Source organism: Corvus hawaiiensis, chromosome 3 (assembly GCF_020740725.1).
Source record: "Corvus hawaiiensis isolate bCorHaw1 chromosome 3, bCorHaw1.pri.cur, whole genome shotgun sequence".
NCBI lineage: Eukaryota > Metazoa > Chordata > Aves > Passeriformes > Corvidae > Corvus > Corvus hawaiiensis.
Window position 1 is genome coordinate 19,148,858 of NC_063215.1, and position 23,209 is coordinate 19,172,066.

At 37.3% G+C, this 23,209-nt stretch overlaps 1 protein-coding gene across 1 annotated transcript in view; it reads left to right on the forward strand.

The window, feature by feature from the left end:
* MYT1L (myelin transcription factor 1 like) overlaps positions 1 to 23,209 on the forward strand; it is a 309,348-nt gene that overhangs the window by 75,131 nt on the left and 211,008 nt on the right. Inside the window, exon 2 of the mRNA XM_048296661.1 lies at positions 4,135 to 4,249. The gene's annotated coding sequence lies outside the window, so the exon portion shown is untranslated. The remainder of the gene's footprint in view (positions 1 to 4,134; positions 4,250 to 23,209) is intronic.

The window sequence follows — 23,209 nt, forward strand, 5'->3', positions numbered from 1 at the left end:
ATCAACAGCTTTTAATGTACTAGCCTTTCTCCTAACATTATTTGTTTTGTAGTAGGGTTTTAGGGTGCAGGGTAAAGGAAAACATTCTGACTCACCTAGTCCTGTTTGCCATCCTCCTACTTAAGGCAATTTTCAGATTCCATATTGTCCTGGAGGTGGACACACTGTTCACTTTGCAAGAGCCAGTAACAGTGCAAACACTTTGTGTTTTCACCATTCTCATTACCTTCTGTAGTCAGGAGAGCCCCGTTTTTTCACTCAGGTATCAGTGCACTGTTTCACACTTTCTCTAGTGGGCCTGAGTCAGGAGATAACTGTTTATCTACCCTGTGAGGGATGCATGCAGCCTCTCCAAAAGGTCTCCTCAGTGCCAGTTTTGTATTTTCCTCATTAGTGTTAAATCCGTATTTGGCAGCAGCTGATTCTTTGAACCATTCATCCTACCTAAGCTACACTTCACATAAGAAAACATGGCATCCAGTATTAACAGGGATGCTCATCAACTGCTTTTGATGATGGTATTCATAAATTTTCCAAGAGCACTAAATGTCAGCTTTGGGTATCTTCTTCCTTGAATAAGGGCACTCATGCTCCTATGTTTTTATACCAGATCACTTTTTCTTAATCATCGTTTTTTTTTTTTTTTTTTTTTTTTTTTTTTTTTTTAATAGAGTTTTATAAGATTAGGAAACATTTCTTTCAAAGCAGGGTTGGCACTAAGACTGTCTGTTGGTAGATCTACATGAAAGTTAATGTAAAATCTCGCAAGTGCTTATACTTTGTAGTTCTAAGTGTGTTGTTAGTGGAAGAAGGTAATGCACCAAATGGTAATGATAGGGAAAGCATTTTTTCACCTTAAATTCTTTGTTTTCACAGATGATTTACAACTTCTTATTCTGATTGAAAAAATACTTTATTTGCTATTCACCTAATGTTTTTAATTTAATTTTTTGTAGTTATATTTCTTGACCTTTGACTTAATGTTTGTTCTAGAGGTTGGGTTATGGTTTTATTTCCACTGAAAAGTGAGACAGATGTCTGTCTGATGTCAGCAGGAGTGGGACTAGGCCCCATGTATTTTTATTTATACATTATTTTGAATAATCAGAAGCATGACTTTAGTGCCTGTAAAATCATGTAAACTGTTACTTGTGCAAATCTGTTGATAATCACAAATAACCTCATATATCCTCATATGAGATAAAATATTTAAATAATTTTTAAAGCCCTATTAAAGTATTGGAAGTAGTTGTAGTTATCTCATCTTGCCTGAAGAAAACCACTAAAGCAAATTATTGCCAGAAGTAACTCAAGTCACCACCGCTGTTGAAATACACTAGAGGAAGTACACAACCTGTTAAAAGCAGGCAGTATTGCATGAGAGACACTTCCTTGTGATTTTATTTTAGTGATTCAGGTTTTTTCTGTACCTTCAGGGATAATAAGAACTGGCGGCTCTTCATGACCTTTCTGGGAATTGCTGGTTCTCAGCATCAGTCAGAATGTAACCTTTTTATGAGAATTTTCTTGTCTGCTACTAAAGTATCCACTGCTTATAAGGATAAAGGATCCGTTCCAGGTGTTTTTGCCATTCACTTGCAAAGTGCATCGCTTAGGGCATCTGAGAGCCCATGACATTTAATCTGTCTTTCAAATGTGCTTTGCTTAGGTCCTAAACAGTAAGGAGAATCTATACTTCAGCCTCTTGCAAGTACCTTATTTCTACTTCTACAAGGGTAACAATGTTTTTTTGGGTTCCTGAAACAAAGCATTATCATTAGTAGTGTATGAATGGATAACTGTGAGGGCTTTATTTTTCGGTATTCTCAGTGGCAAGCAAGTCATCTATGACTGTGTGCTCATTTGCCAAGCATTTGGTATTAAGGCAGGTCTCTAAATAGGTATTGCCCATGTGGAGATTTGTATATGCAAAACAGTATTCCCCGAAAACACGTGACTGCTATTGGATATCAGATCTTTGACTTTGAAGTAGAAGGTCAAGAGCACATAGTGGAAGCCAGCATTGTCAGAGCCCAAGGTTTGTCTTGACGTGTTTCAAAAACCAATTCATTTTTAGATCTGTTATTTCTCATTGTTTCCAAGAATTAAAAGTCGTAGGTAGACCTCAACAAGGTGGCATTGGGAGAAGACTGGAAAAAAGCTCACCCATTACTCTGATCTTTGGACATGTCTTAAGCTGAGCAGCGCGGACCTGGAGAGCGCGCGCGGTGCGTGTCGCTGCTGCGGCCATCGGCGGCCGCTGTCCGTGGTGCTGCAGCCCGGCCCCGCGGCGCCGGTCCCGCGTGGGCGATCGCAAGGCACCCCCCAACACTGCTGGAGGAGGAGAATCCATGAAGCCTTTCACAGTTTTGCTAGGACCTTTCTTCTGTAGATAATGATTTCTTACCTGAAGTTGTGTGTATAATTGAAGTTACACAGCGTGTTGCAGCCTCTTCCTCCTTAACAATAAATCTACCTATCCTTATGTAGGAAAAGTTTTGTTCTAAGATCAGAGGCACAGTAAGGTCACCATAAGGATGCATGCAGAACCGTATATAACATGCTTCTTTTTAACGAGGAAATTTTTGGTATGAATGGTTTATATATATTTCCTAAGATTAATTTACTCCCTCAGAATGCCACCTTAAAATAAAAAAAAAAAACAACCTAACTAGAAATCAAGACATTTGAACTCTCATGAAGAGTTATTTGGTTTATGCATAATTTTATTTTAGCCAGTTGAATTATGCATGTGAGAAATTAATACTGAAACTCTGTCTTTAAATTATAAAATAATTTTATGAGAGAAATGATGATTCTTTTGTTTAAAGGCTCTGTTCCTGTGTATGATTTCGGAAATTTTCACATAAATTCACACATTATTTTGAAGATTAAAAGACCCTCTCTTTGTTTTTATAAAATTGTAAAAAAATAAGTAATAGTAATTGCATGTAAATATGTAGTGTATTTACATGAAAAGTTTGTTTAATAGAAAATAATACCGTTTTCCAATCTTACAGAATATTTCCTTGCCTGAAAAGTAGCAAATAAGGAACTGAGTACAGTATCTTTTAGAGGATTTATGGTAATGCTGGTGAATTTAGCTGAGCATAAACAGCATGGTGAGCCCCTCAGGGTCCCTTCATTTTCCTGACACACTCCACTGCTGCCCCATTAACACTTCGTCTGCTATTGCCATCTACTCAGTTTAATGAGTATCTTTGAATTTGAAGTTCTTCACAAGAAACAATAGCTAAAATAACTGATGCACCTACTGTAGCTTTCAATAGTGTATCTTATTCCCTTTGTAATTTTTTTTTTAAATAAAAAGTACATGTGTATTCTTCAGCAGTATAGTTGCATCATGACATTTTCTTTAATTACAGTAGATGCTAACAACAAGCACTGAGCAATGACTACAGATATGATGCTGTCTCTGTCTGTAGAAGGTAAATGCATGCTGAATAGCTGATAAAGAAGGCTTTTCCTTAGTTGAAAATTCATCTGGTTAGTACTGACTCTTTAACGTGAAGAAGGAATAGTTCTGCTGGAGACTTTGTGCTATCAAAGCAAAATATTTCTTCTAAGAAATCATAAGACAGAATGACTAGGTGCTGTTTTCTGCTATCTGTATTAATCCAGCTAACTGATGTAAAAGGTCAGTATGTGTCTCATTAGATTGGATTCCTAAAACTGAGTTTATCACATTCCTTAGTATACGTAAATGAACCATCTTAAATTATCAAACAGTAAGCCCTATTATCAGATGAGGGCTCAACCTGAATTAAAGTCTGAATAATGTTGCACTGGGATGCATTATAGGATCTAAGAACAATTCTGATTTTGCATTGACTATTAACTGATCAGCAAAAGCGCTCTAAATCACCTTACATATTCAGTAGATCTGGGAAGTCTTTGGAGGGCCAAATTAAAAATCTGAATAATTGAGTAAATTTCTATTCTAGAAAATTGAGGCAATCAGTTGGATATTGAAGCATGTGTTTGTATTAAATGCATTCATTGAAAGCATATTTTTAAAATCTAAAATAACATGTGAGTGATTTTCTGTGTCCTGGTAAGCTTGCTATCCTTCATTAAAGTTTTTTTTTTTGTTTGTTTGTTTTTATTTTTTAGAAAATGAGTCTGGAAGAAAATTGGTGAATCCAATCCAGAGGACGTACAAGCACTCTGACAGGCTCAGAGAGCAGAGTCTGTACCAAAGAGCAATTACCCCACCAAACGATTTCAGGTACAATTGACCTAAATATAGCACTCTCTTGAGATTATTGACAAGAGTTCATTTCCTGTAGTGCTTTTCCCATTTGCTACCCCTGGTAACCACTGTGATCATATCTGCCTGGTGCTGCATGACTTCTGGGATGCAGTTAAGAGTTCTGCTGTGCATTATCTTTAAACAGACAATTCATGCTAAAAGAGTCATTTGCAGTTAAATTAGATGATGCATATATTATTCTTGCTGCTGAAGTTACAAAGAACAGGAACGAGTGCCTGAATCCTTTTGGACCTGGATGCACTAGAATTCTTTTTACTGTGAAATCAAAAAGGTAGCGCTAATTAATTGTAAATAAATAGGAAATTTTATTTCATTAAACAGTAACAGTAGAGTCAGATGTGCAGGATGGATAGGTTGGAAAACTTGATATTTCTTTCACTCTACATATATTTGTTCATAAAGTGTGAATTTCCCTATTGTCATCCTACTGTCTCCAGGAAATCAGAGTAGTTCTCATATGCTGGCATAAAAAACAAATGAGTGTATAAATTGAGTGTGTAAGTGTACAAAATGAAGTGGATGAACTGAATTCAGAGGCTCGTAATGATAAAACCCATTTTAGTATTGAGGAATGCATTTTTCTTAAGCATTGCTTGCAAACTTGTTTAAAATGCTGGATATATTTGCATTCCATGTATATGGAATATAGAGAAAATAGATGGCATTCCCTTGGTGTTCATCACAGGGATTTTTTCTTGAATCTTTTTTTTTCTGCTGAATTTTTATTTGGAAAATCTATACATTGCCCAGAAATTCAGAAGGCTGGTATCAGATTCCATGCTGAGCAGCTGTTGAGGGACATCACAGACCTTTATGAGCTAATATCACAGGACACAACTGTGCTATGATTTTCCTGCATATCCCCTATGTTTACCCAAAAGAACACCAAAATACTTTTATTTTATTAGTAGAGTAAATTCTGCTAATAATCATAGGTCCCACTCTTCAAAGGAAACTCAAGAAGTTCAGTTGAAACCTGAATAATTTTAAGGTAGAGACATATATACATTATATTGGTCTATTGACTTGGTTCCTTTGATGTTGATGGACAGTAGTTATAAATGTAGTTAAACTCAGAAATTCTATACTAAAATAAGATGAAGGATGAATCAGTTAATTGCATTAGACATTAATTAACTTATTATAGGGAAAATTTGGATTAGATATAGAAGAAAATTTACCTCTGATTTATGTTTTGCCAATGTACTTCAAGGAGTTGATGAGACACAGTATGTCACAGTGGAAAGGAGTAGTAATTTGAAATGGAAGTGTAAGAAGAAGGTAGTAAAAGAATATGTGAAGGTGGGATGAGAATATGCAATGCATGAATGAATGGATTCTCAGCTCAGGTTGAGCTCATAGAACTTCTTGTGCTGTAGTTGGGATCGTGAGGAATCTGTGTAGTGCTTTCTGGTAGGCTGCTAAAGAAAATAGTTTTGAAGTTTGAGATGTGAGGGAATGTACATGAGGAATTTAAATGGATTCCTGAAAGGATCTTTCTGTTGTAGAGTCTTCTACAAAACAAGACGATTAAGGAACATGAGCTTAGGAGTGAAAAAATAAATCAGTCCTGCCCCAACACAAAGAGAGAGAAAACTCATAAGAAGTTACCAGCAGCGCCAGAGTCTAAATTGAAATATTTACCTTCTTACATTTGGTATTTGGCAAACAGAATTTCAGATATTGACTCTTGCAGTGCTGAAAGGACCTAATCTTAAAACTTGGTGATGTGATTTTTCCCATTTTCTTTTTGCCGTTTTCTTTTAGATAAAATGTATCTAAAGCTTGATTTTTTTATCTGCAGAGATTATCAGGGCCACACGTTTTTGTTAATGACTGTCTTGACATTCCAGAGACCTGACATGGCTGACATACAAACAGTTGTACATACTGTAGATGATTAAGTCAGTTTGAAATTTAGAAACTAATTCTAGAAAAGCCCATGTAAACTCACTTTTCTGTGTGAATGGTCTTTATGAAGATTGCTCACTTCAGCTGATAACACATAGAAACATCATTCTGGGCCTTATATTTAGCTTCATCTTGTAATAAATTATGTACACAATGAAAGGTGCAGCATCTTGAGCATTTTTGTTATAGTTACTTTACATCTTGAAGGGATGTTCTGGTCCTTTACAGCATGCAGACCTGTAGAGGACAGTATCACAGATTAGGGATTTTATACTTGCTTCTATATTCAGTTTGTCTTGTGGTAGTGAAAAAACATAGTAAAGCAACCTTAGTTAGGCAATGTAGGAATATCTGGTATGCAACATTTTTCTTAGCCAGCTTTATGTTATTTTGGCTTGTTCTATGATGCCTCAGGGAATGAAAAAAGTCTGGCCCATTAATTAGAGAATTAGCTTAGAGTTGGGAAAGATGAGTTCAGGTTTTGCCTGTGCCACAAATTTTCTCCAAGATACTTAGCTAAGTATTGACCAAGATTCAGCAAGACCTAAGGATCAGGGATTGTGGCCGTACTTCCTCTGCTGTTGAGGCAGAATCATGTGTTCTTCCTTGTTTCTGGCATCTTAGTTACCCCTCTTAAATAATTGAGTAGTCAGAAATCCTCACTCCCATCATTATCTGAAGTGAGTTCTGTATACTTCTCTGCCATACTCGTTTTATGTGAGGGTATTGATGGAATGGCAGGGATGCACAAAGCAAAGTAATGCCTGATGTTAGTTCAGGTGGAATATTACAAAGATACTGTCATGGTGACGAGTTCATGTTAGCTCTTGGTAGTGTAAGTCTTCCTAGTACAACCTTCTGAAAAAGCAAAATTCATCAATCAAAGTGTCACATGTTGCTAAATTTGCAGTTTATAAATTGTCACTATAAATGTAAGTAGTAGGAATCATCACATAAAATTGTACTTCTTTTTCTTTGTCTCTTTCCAGACTGAAATGGTTTCAAAAGTGAGGCAGTAGGATCTTTAAATTGTGGTTTCTAGGCAGCATCTCTGCTCCTGTGAGCAGGCATGGCTGTTTTATTGCATGGCCCAGCACACTGTGATTGATCATGGGCTGCTGCTGATGCTAGCACGCCAAAGAGAACACGTGACATTAAAGGTAAAAATGCCGGGGCAGGGGCATATCACCAGTAAGAATTAGAAAAAAAAAAATTCTTGTGTTTTACTGGATACATAGCTCAGCCTGCCAGCATATCTAATCCCTAAATCATCCTGAAAATTGGTTGGGTTATAAAATCAAATTAAACCCCCTAAGAAAGATCATTGTCTCTCTTCACTGCACTCACAGCTATGTGTATAAATCTCAATCCCAGATCAAGGGGACTACACCACATAAGTAAAAATGTTTTTAAGAGAAATCTGATGATGATAGAGCTGATTGGTTTTGCAGCAAACATTTAGAAGTATTGGAGTAATTTGATTAGAAGAGGTAAAAAATAATTTTGCTAGATAATTACATCTTCTTAATGTTGAATCCCTTATTTTCTCCTATTTTAACATTTTCTGAGGAAGGGTTATCATGTAGCTTTATTTTGATTAGTTTCTAGCTACTGATTTTTAGCTTTGTTATGTCATCTTAAATGATTCATTTGTCCTTAAGAATACGAGGTACTAATTTTTGGTGGGCAGAAGAAATCTTAGCACCCATAGGCAGATTTTGCCTTCTTCCACTGCAGATGAATGACTATGTATAGCTCTAACTGAAGTATTCCTTTTCAAGCCAAGGAAGGCAGAAGACTAATTTGAAAGCCAAGTGAAGTTCAGAGAAAGACTCTGTTGATCAAGTAGGGTTTGGGTCATGGTTTAGTTAGGTCAGACCTATGCTTCTTATACAGTAGAAATAAAGCTTTTATTAACAAGTCTACATACAAAAAAAAGACTTTCACATACTGAGACAGAAGAGACGCTGAAGTGCATTTGTACTGCACTTCATTCATCTTCGTTGCACTGAAGATGTCAAGGAAAGGAATGTGATAAAAACTATAAAGATTCTTATGCAGTAAGTAGCTGAAGCCAAGAGAAGGTATACATTTCCTAGCCAATCAAAGCTAGGAAGAAACTGTTTTAAAAAGAGTTTTTAAAAATGTGGCAGGGGGACAAAGCTATGAGCATATTCTTCTAAGTTCAGCAGTCCTTTCTGTGTACAAATACAAGTACAGTTTTTGACTCTGTATTAATGTTATTGCAAACAACATTTAAAGAAAGCAGTGCACTCTCTTCTGAATACATTTTTGGGAAGGTGTAGAGGGAGTAGATACTAGCATTTCATGGTCACCTTGCACATTTCATGAGGGAGTCTCTCCCCTGTGGTTTGGGAGAGACCAGTCTGTGCTGCTCAGCAGCTCTCAGTAGTATTGTCCCCACATGACCTTGTGGATGGATTTCTATTTCAAAATCATACAGAAGTTAAATATTGCTGAAAATAGCATTCACTCCTGTTTTACTCCTTTCATAGCTTCTGGGGTGAAATTTATCTGTCCTAATGTAATGTCTTTTCTATCGAAATTATCTTTGGCTAGGCTGCCTTTACAGTCAGTGGAGAGAAATAGACACTTTTAGGGCATGATTCATCTCCTTGGAAGGTAGACATCTAAGTAGGTCAGATGAATCAGACTGTACAATAGCACATTCCTTACTAGAGAGAATAAAGGAAACCTAGGGATCAGCTTAGATGTTGATGCATATATTGCAAATATCTGAAGTTAAGTGAAATGAACTTTATGTCTATAGGAACTAAGTCAGAGTTCAGAGTCAAGAGGAAAAAAATCCTACTCTTCAGGAAGCATGCTTTTCTTTAGAACTTGTGGTTTCACTGCACTGGGGTGCATGTTCATAGTCGTAGCCATGAGGTGATAAATTAAAAAAAAATTATTACACCCCTCCTTCTCCTAACTTATTTTTAAGGTGTGTTGATTGGATAGACTAAATTTTTTGAATAGGTAATTTGTATACGTATATCATCAGTGATTCCACTGGTTCCACGGTGGCATAATTTTTTTACTAGTCTCTGCTAATAATCTGTATGTACGTGGTTTTGCCATGGTTTTGGTTAGTTCTTGTGGGCCATTTCAGCACCAGATACTTTTTTCTCATTCAGAAATCTCTTCAAGGAGAAAGAGAAGCTATGCATTTAATTTAGGGTAGTAGACTAATTTAAATTGTTCCTCCATTATAATCATAACTGTTTGTGCCAGAGTTTCACCAAATGCCCCAGTAGATGAGGTTGTTAGTGCAAATATACCTGAAAGTCTCCACAGTGAATATTTTCAAGGGCTAACAAATGAGTTTTGCTGAAAGGATCTTCACTTCATTTTGGTTGTGTTTGCTTGATGTATCAACCATAATCAATAAAATGGAATATTAAAGAATGAACAACATTATTTATTATATATTTAAAATACAAAATCAACAAATAAATAGTCACCTAAACACCAATGAAGCTTTTTCATATGCTGCTCTTCTCCCATTGTTTGCAAAACTCCAGATCCAAGCAAACCTGCAAGACTTTTGTCAGATGCATACCCAGGAGTAGCACAAGGATGACAGCCTGGAGTAAGCAGATTGCTAGTGAGGCAAGCAGGTGCCAAAACATGCTGTTTCATGACCCACTGTAAAGATGCCAAAAATAATCTCAAATGTACTTCAGTATATAAAAACAAAAACCCCTCAGGCTTCAGAAATAGAGTACGTAGAACTGAGATTAAGCAAGAAACTTAAGAGTAGAAGACCAGTGTTCCAGTTTTTGCCTTGAAACAGATCAGCTGTGTTCAGGTAGTGAGGCACTTTGGCCAAAACCTGTATTTTGCTACTTAAATAGGTGGCATGGTTTTCAAAAGGAAGTGGGAGCAGAATTACAATGTATTCCACAGACAAAAACATGAAATTAAGTTGAATCACACGCAAATATTGATTAACTATCTACCTTGTTTCCTGTGTCTTTCAGGGTCATAGTATTAAGGTGTCCTCATTTATGGTAATTTCAAATGCGTAAACAAAAACAAAAATTTCTTTGTAAGTTCTAGTGTTCTAAAATCACTTTATCTTCAAGTGCAAGTGGTGTTAAATTACTTTATGTAAAGTCACTGTATTGCTGACCAGGTTGCTCGGAGTAGCGATGGATGCCCCATCCCTGGAGATGTTCAAGGCCAGGTTGAATGAGGCTCTGAGTAACCTGGTCTGGTGGGTGGCAACCCTGCCTATGGCACGGGGTTAGGAATGAAATGATCTTTAAGGTCCTTTCCAAGCCAAGTCTTCCTATGAATCCATGACCTTACTGTTAAAGGTAAAAGTAGACTCATAGCTATGGAACATGCTTGTTTGATCAACCTGAAAACTATTTGCTATAGATCAAATAAGATCCAAATCAAGCAATTTCATTTAACTTTAAAGACAGCAATACCAGGACTGTACTAAATGAACTTGAACTTGCAAAATGCTGTGTGAAATTGTGAGAGGCGCTGAAATAGTCAATACTCTCTGCTTGGTATGGAGAATAAGATCAATGCAATAAAATATATATCTGATATTGATATGGAGTCAGGGGTGAAAAGGATCCAAAATGCAGCTGAGAAATTTTATTTGCATTTTAAATATTGTATTTAATTTTGAAATCCTTCTGGTACTGTAGACCTTTCCATATCTGCTGCTGATTGTATACTGTGTCAGATATCTAAAAGTTTCTAAAAGATAAGGGATAGTAATTATCATTGAATCAGTGTATTCTGGTTTGATAGCAACCCACAAGGATCATGGAAGTCCAATTCAGGACCATCCCAAGAGTCACACCATGTGCCTGAGAGCATTGTCCAAATTCTTGAGCTCTCTCAGGCTTGGTGCTGTGACCACTTCTCTGGGGAGCCTGTTCCAGTGCTTGTTTCAGTGTTCCAGAACCTTTTGAGAATATCCAACCTAAACCTCCCCTGTCACAGCTCCATGCCATTCCCTTGAGTCCTGTTACTGGTCACCAAAGAGAAGAGAATGGTTCCTGCCCCTCTTCTCCCCGTCCTGAGGGAACAACGAGGTCTAGAGCTGAGACAGAGGAATTATGATTGCAATAGTTTGACAATTAGGACTGGAATTATGATTGCTGTAGTTTGTAGGCACCCAAAGAAGTGCCCATGTGCTAAAATTTTCAGGGTGAAAAACTGTTTTGATGGTAACAAGCACTTTGTCTTAAAATTTGTTTATGAATGCAAAGCTAAGGAATCTAAAATTTAAGAGGTAAGGTATGTTAAATGACACAGGAGTGGCAGGAACTTAACCTTCTGAGGTTTACAAATGTGTACGGTATACATTCTGAAGTACCCACTGAGCTGGCTCTGTGTTCTTTATATAAGAGATTAGAAAAGTGAAATCTTCTATGCGGTCTGTCTATTCATCATCAAGACACATAACTTAGCTCTGGTAAGCCAGGCAGTACACACAGAAACAAAACCAGGAAGCATCTTTAAAACTGAGGTTCTACCTTAAATAATATGTATAAATAATACATTAAATATGTAGCTATATATTATGAATGTGATGTGTCATATTGATGCCTGAGATAGCCACCTAAAATCACAGACTAGACAAGAATAAGGGAATAAAGGTAGGTATTTATTTGAAGGGCTTTCAAGGTACACCCTGGAAGTTAAAAGGCTGCACCCAAGATAGACCCTGAGCCATGAGTTCTTCACACTTTTTAAAGTTTGGTCCATTTGCATGTCAGGATTAATTCTCCAATTACAACCCCAGCTAATGATGTAACTACCCCAAGTTTACCCCCCTTCTTAAGGTGTTAGTTTACACATTTTGGGCCTAGGACAATCAAGGTGTCCTTGGAGAGCAAGCTTGGAGAGGCTTGTTATGTCTAACTATCATGAGAGAACAGTAGTTAACAGGCTACAAGAAGCTTCAGAAATTACACTAGACAGTACAGGATTTGAAAAACATAGAAGTTAAAACCTAAGGCATCAATATCTTTGAGTCCAAGAGAAAGTAAAGAATGAACTCATACTACAAAATATGATCTTTGATTAAATATGCTGGTGTAAGAGACACAGTCATTCTTAGAGGACAGAATATTTCAAATGAAAGCCACTTAATTGGTCAGATAGATATACAGATACATCTATATCTACCCATATGTACACAAGGAGCCTGTGGTTTTGACGAAGAGAAAGTCACATCCATATGAAAAAATGGAGGCAAGGGTTTGATTTGGCTTACACTTGTATGTATTTGAGCAGGACTGATAAAAATAGCCATGTGTTGGCTCCACATCTCTTGAAGTTAATGGAAGTTGAATGTACTCTTGTGAGAATCATTCATAAATTTTGTCATGAATTAATGTACTTTAATTAATTTAAGTGACAATGGTAGGCTGCAGGAACTACTGTGCTGTAGCGTATTACATAGAAGATGGTCTCTAACCTGCTTCTTCTGCCATTTATGATGCTAAAGGAAGTTTTTGGCTAAAATCCAAACTTTCTATAGAAAATAGGAATAATTGGTAATGAAATAGTTACTCCTATATTCCAGTTGTTATAACTCATTCCAGCATTGCATTTCAAATAGTTGAAAGTAAATTCTGTTTTGAACTGGGTGAATAAAATACAGATGGCTAATATATGTCCTTTAATCAGATCTCAGCAGGATCTTCAGTTATTTCATATTGTGCGTGTAAAATCTACATTAAGGAGTCCAAACACTCTTAAGCCAATATGCACCAGAATTAACTTTGTTAAGGCAAGTTAATTTAATCTCCTCCATGCATATGCATTGTGAAGACTTCTTTAATTACATGATCACATATTGTTTTTTCTTACAAAATCTTTTCCTCATCCCATTCACAGAATATAAGATAGTCACTTAATGAGCAGCTGTTCATATTTTGTTTCCATGACATTGTTCAGAGTCCTTAAATATTCTGTTGTAAACAAGGTGGCCTCACACCTTGTTTACAACAGAATATTTAAGCCCTGCTCTGGAGACATAGTTAGTAATTACTATTAATTTCCTGTTGGGATTTTCCTAGGATCACTATAGTGCCTAAGTGATGAGAAAACATTAAATTAGCACTGCTGTAGGCCTCTGAGATTGGAAGACAGTATGATTTCCACTTTATGGCTGGGGAACCATGACCCAGAATACTGTGTTTAAAAGGTGCCACTAATCTACAGGACCATCCTGAGCTGCTGAGGTCCAAAAGCCTTGACTCATTACTGTCACACGGAAGTTTTCCAGCTCAGGTCTTCCGGTCTCCAGCTATGTCTGAACATTCATCTCTTCTGCAAATTCAAATGCCTCATCTCAGTGAGTCACGTGGAAAATGAAGAGTATACTTTCAGTGACCACCTGTGGAAAAGCTGGTTTGAATTACTGTAATGGAAATTTTATGTCAAGAAAAGATAGAATCCTGCTTTCTAGACTGACATCCAATTACTTTAACTATTCTTGTTCTTGTTATAGTCCCATTTTTTAGTGCATTTTTTCAAAATTCTTTACCAGATGAGCCATCTTCAGTACACAGTTCTGATTCATCCTTGCAGCAAGGCCATCTTGTGCACTGTATAAGGCAGGTGTGTTCTGGAAATGATAGATATGAGTCATGCCATTAGTCTCCATGCCCATTCACAAGATGAGGGAAAATTTGGTTGTATAGGCAACCTGGCACTTTTGGCACCTTTGTTCTGGATCTGGTCATGTTAAAAAACTTATTTTGAAAATGTGTCTGTGTGAGAAAGAGAGACAGAAAGAGAGAGACAGAGGGAAAGATAATGAGTACTCACTTAGCATTTAAAACTAGAAACTTCAGAGAATGTCTCAACCCCTGTCTGAATTCTGAGATGGTTGGAACCTTAAAATCCTCCACACCATGTTGTACCATTTTTTTATTAAACAAGTTGCATGGAATAATATTCTGCAAAAAACTACTGCTGAAGGAGTAAGATGTGAGATACCTATTTTCACCACCATCAGACTACACAGATATTTACTGATGGCACAGGAATCATGAGAAACTGAAATTTGATTTCCAGAAGACCCATAAGGCGTTTTCAGTCATTATTGATTCTCTACTCAGTTCTCAGTGACCTTTCCTACCCCTCTTCACTATCTGTTAAAACCCTTGAGTGTAATCCAGTTCTGTGTCCTAAGGACAACAGTTCTATTTATCACTGCCCCACTGGCTTCTTGTTCCATGTTCTTTTTTTTCACCATAAGCATAGTCTAGGTACTTGTTCTTTACCTCCTGTCCTGAGTACCTTCATACAGTCTGTATGTCTTCATCCCTCATTCCTCCAGGGCTGGATCCCCAGGCTTGTGTACATCTTTCTCATTCCCACTGGCTCTTCAGCCAGAATTCCATTGTCAAGCTGTGTTTTCAGTTTCTGTACCTCCAACCATCTATCATTTGTTTCTTTGCACTCCTGTTCCAAATACTGCTATGAAATGTTGGCTCTTCCCCTGTTTTTCCTGTCTGCTGCTTCATTTTCCTTTGTGCAGTCGGGAACTGATAGAACTCTCTTCACATTTGTAAATGCCATTGTAAATTTGAGAGCAGAGCCTCTGCTCACTCTAGGACAACCTTGCATGAGCTTCATTTCTTTGCTCAAAATTTGGACTTAAATCTAAGTATAGGAGACAGAAGCAATGCACCCATGACTGATACTCAAGACCTGATGCTACTCCAGGCAAACCTTTCTATTCCTGTTGGATCCATATCATGTCTGCTTCTACTTAGGCATTTCTGCGTTTTTTTCTCCATTGGTGGTCATACTTTATCTGATCGTTAGTCTTGAATCCAGATAGTTTCTGCTAGATGAAACCAGACTTCTGGGATGTTGCATGGGTACAACCCCAGAATTCAGCCTATTCAGAAATTAAACCTACCAGTTATTTGAGTTACGGATGCCCCTCTCGACACATCCCAGTAACAACTGGGCAGGTTAATCTCTTCACCACTCAGAAGAATGTTAATGTTATGTATTAACTTGGACAGAGCCTATGCAGAAAAATGCTGCAATATCAAGTTGTGGGAATTGTACAGTGCCAGATACTATTCAGTTTACTTATTGCACACTCATATAAGATTTGAATGTAGAGGGGATCACTGGTTTATGTAATGTCGTATCTTGCTTAACATAGGCTGCATACTCTTGAATCACTCTAGATGAAGAAGGCCTGCTCATTATTTTATCTTAAGTTTAAAATATCAGACAATGGTGCATTTATGTCTGACCTTCATAAGTTGTAAAGCTTTGCATAACTTCTGAAATATTTCTATAATTTCTAACCAGGTCTGAGAGGGACTGAGCTAATATCTTCATGTGAATTGTGGTAACCCATGTGAAAGGAAACAAGGTAGCACTGGAAAAAACTCACTTTGCATTGTTTAATTATTGTATTTCATTTCCACGCTTTCAAAATGCACAGTATCTTGGAAGCCTCTCAAGACTGCCCTCTGCTTCTTCCACAGTTTCTGGCTCTTTTACTCCATTGCACTTTGCTTTCTCATCTTGATGCCTTGTTCTTTTCCTGGCAAGAAACTTGGAAGATCAATAAAAGCCAGGGGAAAAATAGATGCCAGAACAGCCTAAACTTCATAAGGTAATCTGTGGGAAATATTTTAAATGAGGGCAAGGATACTGGATTTGGGACAAGACGATAATGATGGTTAGATTGATTAGAATAATTATGGGAGATTTGTTCTCAGTTCCCTGCCTTGCTCACATCTGTCTGCTCTTGTCTCTCTGTGACACAGTTCCTTATCAATAAAATGGGAATAGCACTGTCTCACAGATATTAAAATAGTTGCTTCACAGATACCATAGAAAAAAGGAAAAAAATAATTATACTCAACCTAGTATAGTATTATAGCTTGTATGAGTACTGTAATACTGATGGTATGTCTCATATGAGAACTATCATTGATGGGTTGGGAGGTTTTAAACCTAAGACAACTGAATTTTTCAAAACCTTTGTTTGCACAGTTCTCCTCACTGTTTTATTATCTTCTTCTCCTCTTAAGTAATGTTCATGCTTTCATGTGTTATATTACCTTTGAGCTTCTCACAGCTCCTTACTACTGCTCATATTTCAGCATTGCTGCTGTTCCTCCAGAATTCCCTCTATCTTCTCTTTATACTTTACATTTGTGCATTACATGCAGTAGCTTCTCTCTTTGAACTGTCTGCCCCAAGTCACTGTAAAGGATCTTCTGGGCTGCATGAAGGCGGGAGACACTGAGAGTGCATGTACTAATGACAAGATGAATGAAGTCACAGTCAAATATAGTGCAAATAGATAACTAGTCTAAGGAGAAGAAAAAATATACATCTGTTTTCACAACAGGAGTCTCTGAGTTGTGTGAAGTAGTTCTTTGATCTGAATGGCAACTCAAGAGGAATTATTTGTGGAGCTAGGAAGAGCTTAGCTGTAACACAGAGGAACTGAGCTCAGCACTGACCATCCTGTACTCATCATGCTTTACGATGTCCTGTTTGTCTTCATAGTTGGGGTAGCCCAAGGCAAATGCGAGCTCTGTTGATACAACTGTGTCCTCACTGCTTTGTTGCTCAGGTGTGTGTATTTAGGGACATACTCCTTCGCTGTCTATGCTGAGATGTTCTAAAATTATTGCCAAGTTAAGTTTACTACGAGAAGACCTGTCTGTCTTCTGGGAAGGAGTTGTTCTAACAACAGAATTCAACCTTTGTGGAAGTGAGTTGAGTCTCTTTTCTTGCTGCAAAACTTGCTTAAAAAGCATGGCCAGATTTCAGCTCACAGAAAGGATAATGATGTAGGTTTACGTGCTGTCAAAATTCACTGATTTTCCTATGAAGGGTTAAGACAAAAAGTGTGTAAAGCCCAGATCAATGACAGCCTCGACAGCCACGACCACTTCACTCAGCTTTAAGCACATAGGGCAGTTCCCAATTCACACTGGTCTTAAGTATTGACTAACAGGCCAGCATTTTGTAGAGGTAACTCAGAACAGTTTTGTAGAGCTAAGGGCCTATCCATGCTAAGTCACACTGGACAACAAGGAAAAGCAGCATTAATCCCTTCCTTCTCCAGGCAGTTGGAAATTTTGTAGATCCCAGCTGCTGTGAGCTGGCAGTCAAGAAAATGAGTCCTCAGAAAAACATCAACCAAGACTAAACTGTTTTCTCTAAGTAGACTGAAGACATGCAAAATCAATCTACTTCATGTACAGTAGAGGAAAATGGGACAAAGTGTCATGCTGGCTGTATTTCTTGCCAAAGCATGGCTTAAAATGTAGCTGTGGACCAGGAATATGATCAGTGTAGAAAAGTAATGAATTTTCCTGGAGCTAGTAAATGCTGTCCTCCCACTACATTAGTACAAATATTCATGTTAAATGCAGAATTTCACACATGGCACAATATTAAAAAGAAATACTCCTTTACAGAATCTTTTTTATCCTGAAAAACATGTTTGAGTTCATACTTTTACATTTTTAATAGAAAACAGGCCAAATTCTGCTTATTTGGTCTGAATCCAGAAAGGGATTTTTTAAAATTAAGAATTACAAGCCTGATTCTACAACCTTAATTATGTGAGTAGTCCCTCAGTGACTACTCTGTTTACCAGTGCCAAGCATATCTAAGATCAGAAAGCTCTTTACTTTCATTTCCTGAAAAGTAAAAGACAAATCTATTTCCAATTCTTGAGGAGGCTTTAGGATGCTTGGGGTCCATCATAACTGAGTTTGCACTCCATAATGATGTGCAACATTATTACCTGTTTTGTTTCTGTTTGAGTGATGCATAAAAGTACTTGAGCACAAACCAAGCTAAAATTGGAAAAAGTGAAATGAAATACACATTGATACTAAGAGAGTATTATCCTCAGTTAGAAAGCTTGTGTTCTACTAAAGTATTTTTCATGCATTTCTCCTTTCCCTTAGCTGGCTGCCAAGGGAAGTGGTTGAGTCAGCATCCCAGGAGGTAGTTAAAAGATGTGTAGAGGAGGGATTTAGGGACATGGTTTAGTGGTGGACTTCGCAGTACTGGGCTAATGTTGAGCTTTATGATTTTAATAGTCTTTTCTAACCTAAATGATTCTATGTACTTAGGTAAACCTTTGAAAAGCAAATATTCTTTATTTACCATGGTTTGGTGAGAAGTTCCTTGTTCAGCTGGAGTCACGTGCTGATTCTTGACTTGTTAAAGGCAGGAGATGTTAACATCAGAAAATTATCCTTTTGTTACCTAAATAAGCAGCTTTGATTGTGTTGATACAGAATGTGTTAAGAGAGCATTTTGCTACACCTATGCTTGCTAGTTTGATTAAGATCATGTGCCACTAAGTTTTCCTGGTGTTATTATTACTTAGAGACCTTTTTATTTTACAGGATACCTCTGAGAAATATATATTTTTGAATATTCAGCAGTAAAACTTGCTGTAAACTTGCAGTAAAACTCTACCAGTGGTTCCTAAAGATTAGAAATGGTAGTTTTTTGGGGGTTTTTTAATGTTTAATTTGAAAGAACTTGAATCTTCAGTTTACAAAAAGAGCAGATTATATTCCAACCAGATATGCTTCCAATCACCATTTCTCCTACATTTACCTTGTGTTAATAATTACTTAGTATATGACCAAGCTGTGATGGCTGCGAGCAGCTGGAAAATATTAGAGCAGCCCCTAAATTCCTTTTAACTGCATGAATGCTGTTTCAGAAGATTCTACACTGAAGTTGTGATCCTTACTGTCTTATTTGGCATAGTCAGGAATCTGGTCTCTGGTTTATACTTTTAGCCGTTGGACACTGAAACTTCAGAACATGTATTTTGGTTGGCAGCACACATATGTAAAGTATGATTTACCAGCAAAAGTGTCTTTAGAAGTGCAGGTCTTCTCCTGCATCTGTTCTTTCCTTGGAAGAAGGGCAGCGTAAAGTAACCTGGAAAATCGAACATTCTGTTACAGCACACTCCTGGCACTGTCATCATGCTTCCTTTCTCTAAACTTCCAAAACCCTGATAACGTCTGGGATTTTGATCTACTCACATGGCCCACTGAACATGTCTCTGATGTCAAATATTAAGTGAATCTAATCTTGAGGAAGGATTTATCCAGATCCCATATTGTTAGCCTATTTAGTCTTTTCCAGAGAGGCAAGAGACTCTGAAATTTGGGTGTGGTCACTAATTTAGGAATGTTTCATATTCATTAAAAAAAAAAAAAAATCTATTATTCTTGAAAGAGCTGAGATTTCCAGAAATATATTGCTTTCAACTATGATAAAAGAATTCCAACCTATTTATACTTCTCTTACTAATTATTGACCACTGAAGCATGAATAGAGAGAATTTTTTAGGAAATATATCTATTAAATTGTTATTTATGTCTAGTTTTGCCATCAGTTTCCTTTAGTTTCCAGTTTGGATCCACATATCTTGGTATCTTGAAGTTAGATTTCAAAGGTGATTAACATTCTTTAGGACATATATAGTACTGACTAGGATTTTATAAAGGACCAGACTGCTAAACTGCTTGTTTGGGCAAGCTCACCTCCATTGCTGAGGCTTGTGTATAAACACTTCTGGAAATAACACTAGATACTTACTGCACTTTTGGATGTGAAAGTACCTTCTAAGAGCCCATATTGTACATCCAGCTACATTAAAAACCTGAGGATTTCTTCACACACAAAGTGTGAAATGATTATTCCATCTCTTCAGTCTATTCACCACTCTTCTGTTGTTCTCACACAGAATAACTCAGGCTGGAACAGATCTCTGAAGGTCAGCTAATCCACCCTCTTTCTCAAAGCAGAGCCAGCTTCAAAGGTAGATCAGATTGCTTGGAGTTTCGTACTGCTTTCAATGTCTCCAAGGATGGAGCTTCCAGATTCCACAGGCTCTGTCTTTATGTGTACCCTGTTCCACCCTCATTGTGATTCTTTTTATATTGTTTTTGTACAGCTAACTAGATATGTTACTGTTTACTGGTATTTTGATGCAGATGCTTCTCATCTATTCTTCTCTAACTCTTCTTTTTTTTCACAGTCATCCCTTTTTACCCTATTTCCATACCTCTCTTACACTTGCTGTCATTTTTTCCTGGTTTTCTCTTGACCATGTCTTTCTAGCTGCTTCCGTTCATAATTTAAGACTATATTAGTCTTTATTAACATTCCCAATACTTAGAAAGCCATCCTGACTCTATTTACCTCTCTGTCACTTCCTGTTGCTCCATGATCACTTTTGTTGTTTGTGCATTCACATTCTGTTGTGTTCAAAGTAGGTGATTTCCAGTGCTATTGTAAACTCCTTCACATTGGCTTCTGAGCTTCTGGTTAGCTGAAACCACTCTCACAAAACTACCTAATGATTCTCTCTTAGCCAATTCTTCCTCCTCCTCTCACACTGTCAGTTTTGATCTCTTTAAATCTCATCATAGTTTGTATCTTTGGCTCCGTTCTTGTCTTGTTTTCCCCCTAATCCTTTCATTCATCCTTTGAAGCTTCCTGATCTAACTTTGCCAAAATCCTAAGGATTTTTAGTTCTGACCCATCTCTCCTCTCCTTTTACACATCACCTCTACAGTCTTATCCACAAATAGATGCAGTTGACATGTCTGTGCTGCTGACCCAGATTTACATCTGTTCTCCAGATATTATAATAACAGCTCAAGACAGGCATTATAAAAAAAAGGCTTCCCTCTTAGTCCCTCATTACCGCTTGTTTTCTTAGTCCCCATCTTTTCTGTCAGGCCACTAATACAGATGTTACTTTTCATTCAGGCCTCTTCAGATTCTCCAATCAAGGTTGTGTGTAAATGTCTCAGGTTCCTTTCTTCATAACACATCTAAGCTGTGGTTTTAATCTCATCCCAGGAGATCAGTTGAAATTCTGTTAGGGAATATCTACACCATATATTACAAAATACATTCTAAGGACTTGGCACAATATCCATGTAGTTTTTAGGTAGAAATCTTTGGCAATATAATGATAAAAATAATTTTTATAGGTAAATAATATATACGAGTGAGTAAATTGTGCATTGTTGAAGTATGTTTGAATACAGGGCAGTTTATATAAGATATTGAAGTAACAGGTGGGAAAGTTGCAGTAGGCAAACTCATCTCAGGAAGTCCATAAGTCTTAAATTGCACTGTCGAGTTTTATTTTCTGGCTTCATCCTTGTCTTTCTGCTGCACTTAGCATGGAAAAATGTGTGTTATTGCTATATTGTTTATCCATCATTTCTATTATCTCTGAATTTAGCTTGGTGTTACTGTATATAGTTGCACAATAGGCTGAAAGTAAGGATGGATCCCTTACTTTGGGTTTTTGTATTTTGACAGCTACTAATCAATGCTTTAAATTTGGATTCATGTTGCCATGTTAAATTTACACCAAAAAGTTGCTCTCCCCATCAGGCAAACAGGATCCTGAAAGTTTTTGTGCTGTTCACCTGGTGTGCTTGCTCTTAATCACAAGATTAAATATGCTTCTGAGTCTGAAAAATAAGCTTACCAAAATCAACATTTATGCCAGTAATGTAGTAGAAAATGCAAAGTGTTTCCAAGCACCTCAACGTAGGTGCTGAAACATACAAATCTAATTGTGTTGTGGTCTAAATATATGTACATTGATCCCTGGGACAGACAGTTGGCTTTCAGAAAGACCAGAGGGAGGAAGGGTAAAGAGCAGGGCCATGAATTCAGTCTCCAAACTTTTATTTTGAAAAGCTTTTAATTTCAAAAAGCATCTGACAACTGAGATGCAAACACAGTGAGATTAAAGAGTTAAATTCCCCTAACATAATTTTGAAGTCTTTCAATTTCATTTTTTTCTTAAAAATGCCCAAATCATTTGGGAATGATAAGGACAGTATGAATTTAATGATAAAACTTTTACAAAGCAAACCAAGAATGTTAAATAAATGGACATTTATTTTGCTTTAAGTTTTAAAAGCCCACAAGTTACTTTCTTCTTTTTCTATTTTATGGGACTGTCTCTTTTAGCTGTACTGTATATTGTCGCTGCTGTCTGCAGGGATGGCGAGAAGAATGACAGAATTCAAGTCCAGGATAAAATGGGATTATTTAATTAATTACAAACTTGTTTATATAACTTGATTTGCAAGAATGGCTAAGGCTATTGGTCACTTGACCATCCACCTCTCAGAGTGATTGGCTGAATGCTACGACACCCATTTCAAAATATTTTCTTCAGTGTACCATAACAAGACTGTGCATAACAAGTTTGCACCTGTGAGATAAAGTCTTGGTTTACATATACCTTTACACTGTTTTCAGCTAGCTTGCGTGAGAAAAGAAAACTTCACAAGATGCTGGAAATCTGGAAAAATTTCTCTGCTAGCTTTTTTAGCATCTACAGTATATGACCTTTAGTAGCCTTTTTTCTTTAAAAATATTCTATGTCCTCCTCCGATTTAAGTGTTGTTCCCTCATCTGTCATTGAGGTTTTTGTCTGTTTTAGAGTAAAAGTGATCAGATGTGGTCATGTGTTACAGCACGGATACTGCAACACGCGTATCAAACAACGAGGCCCGTGGAAAAGAAATATATATGGACAGATTCTTGATAGGTGTTTCAGAGAGATGTTTATTTCTCCAGCCACATGTCCGGGGCTCTGCCGAGGAACTGCTGCAATCACGGGACCCGAGGGTCTTTGCCCGTGCAGGGGAACACAAAACAACCAATGGGGAATGAGGCTGACCAGGGGCAGGGAAATCCCGTGCCTCCCCTCAGGGCCCCTCTCCCAGGACCACATGGCAGGGGGAGGGCCCCAACATTTCACCCATTTATTTTTAACAGAAAGAGATTTAAAACTTAACATTGAAAACAACTGGATAAACATAACAAGAACAGCTTCAAAACAAAACAAGCCACCCTCCTGAGTCTTTAAATGTCCAAACAGGTTCTCTGGAGCATCTTAAGGCTGACAGAAGGGAGACAGGACTC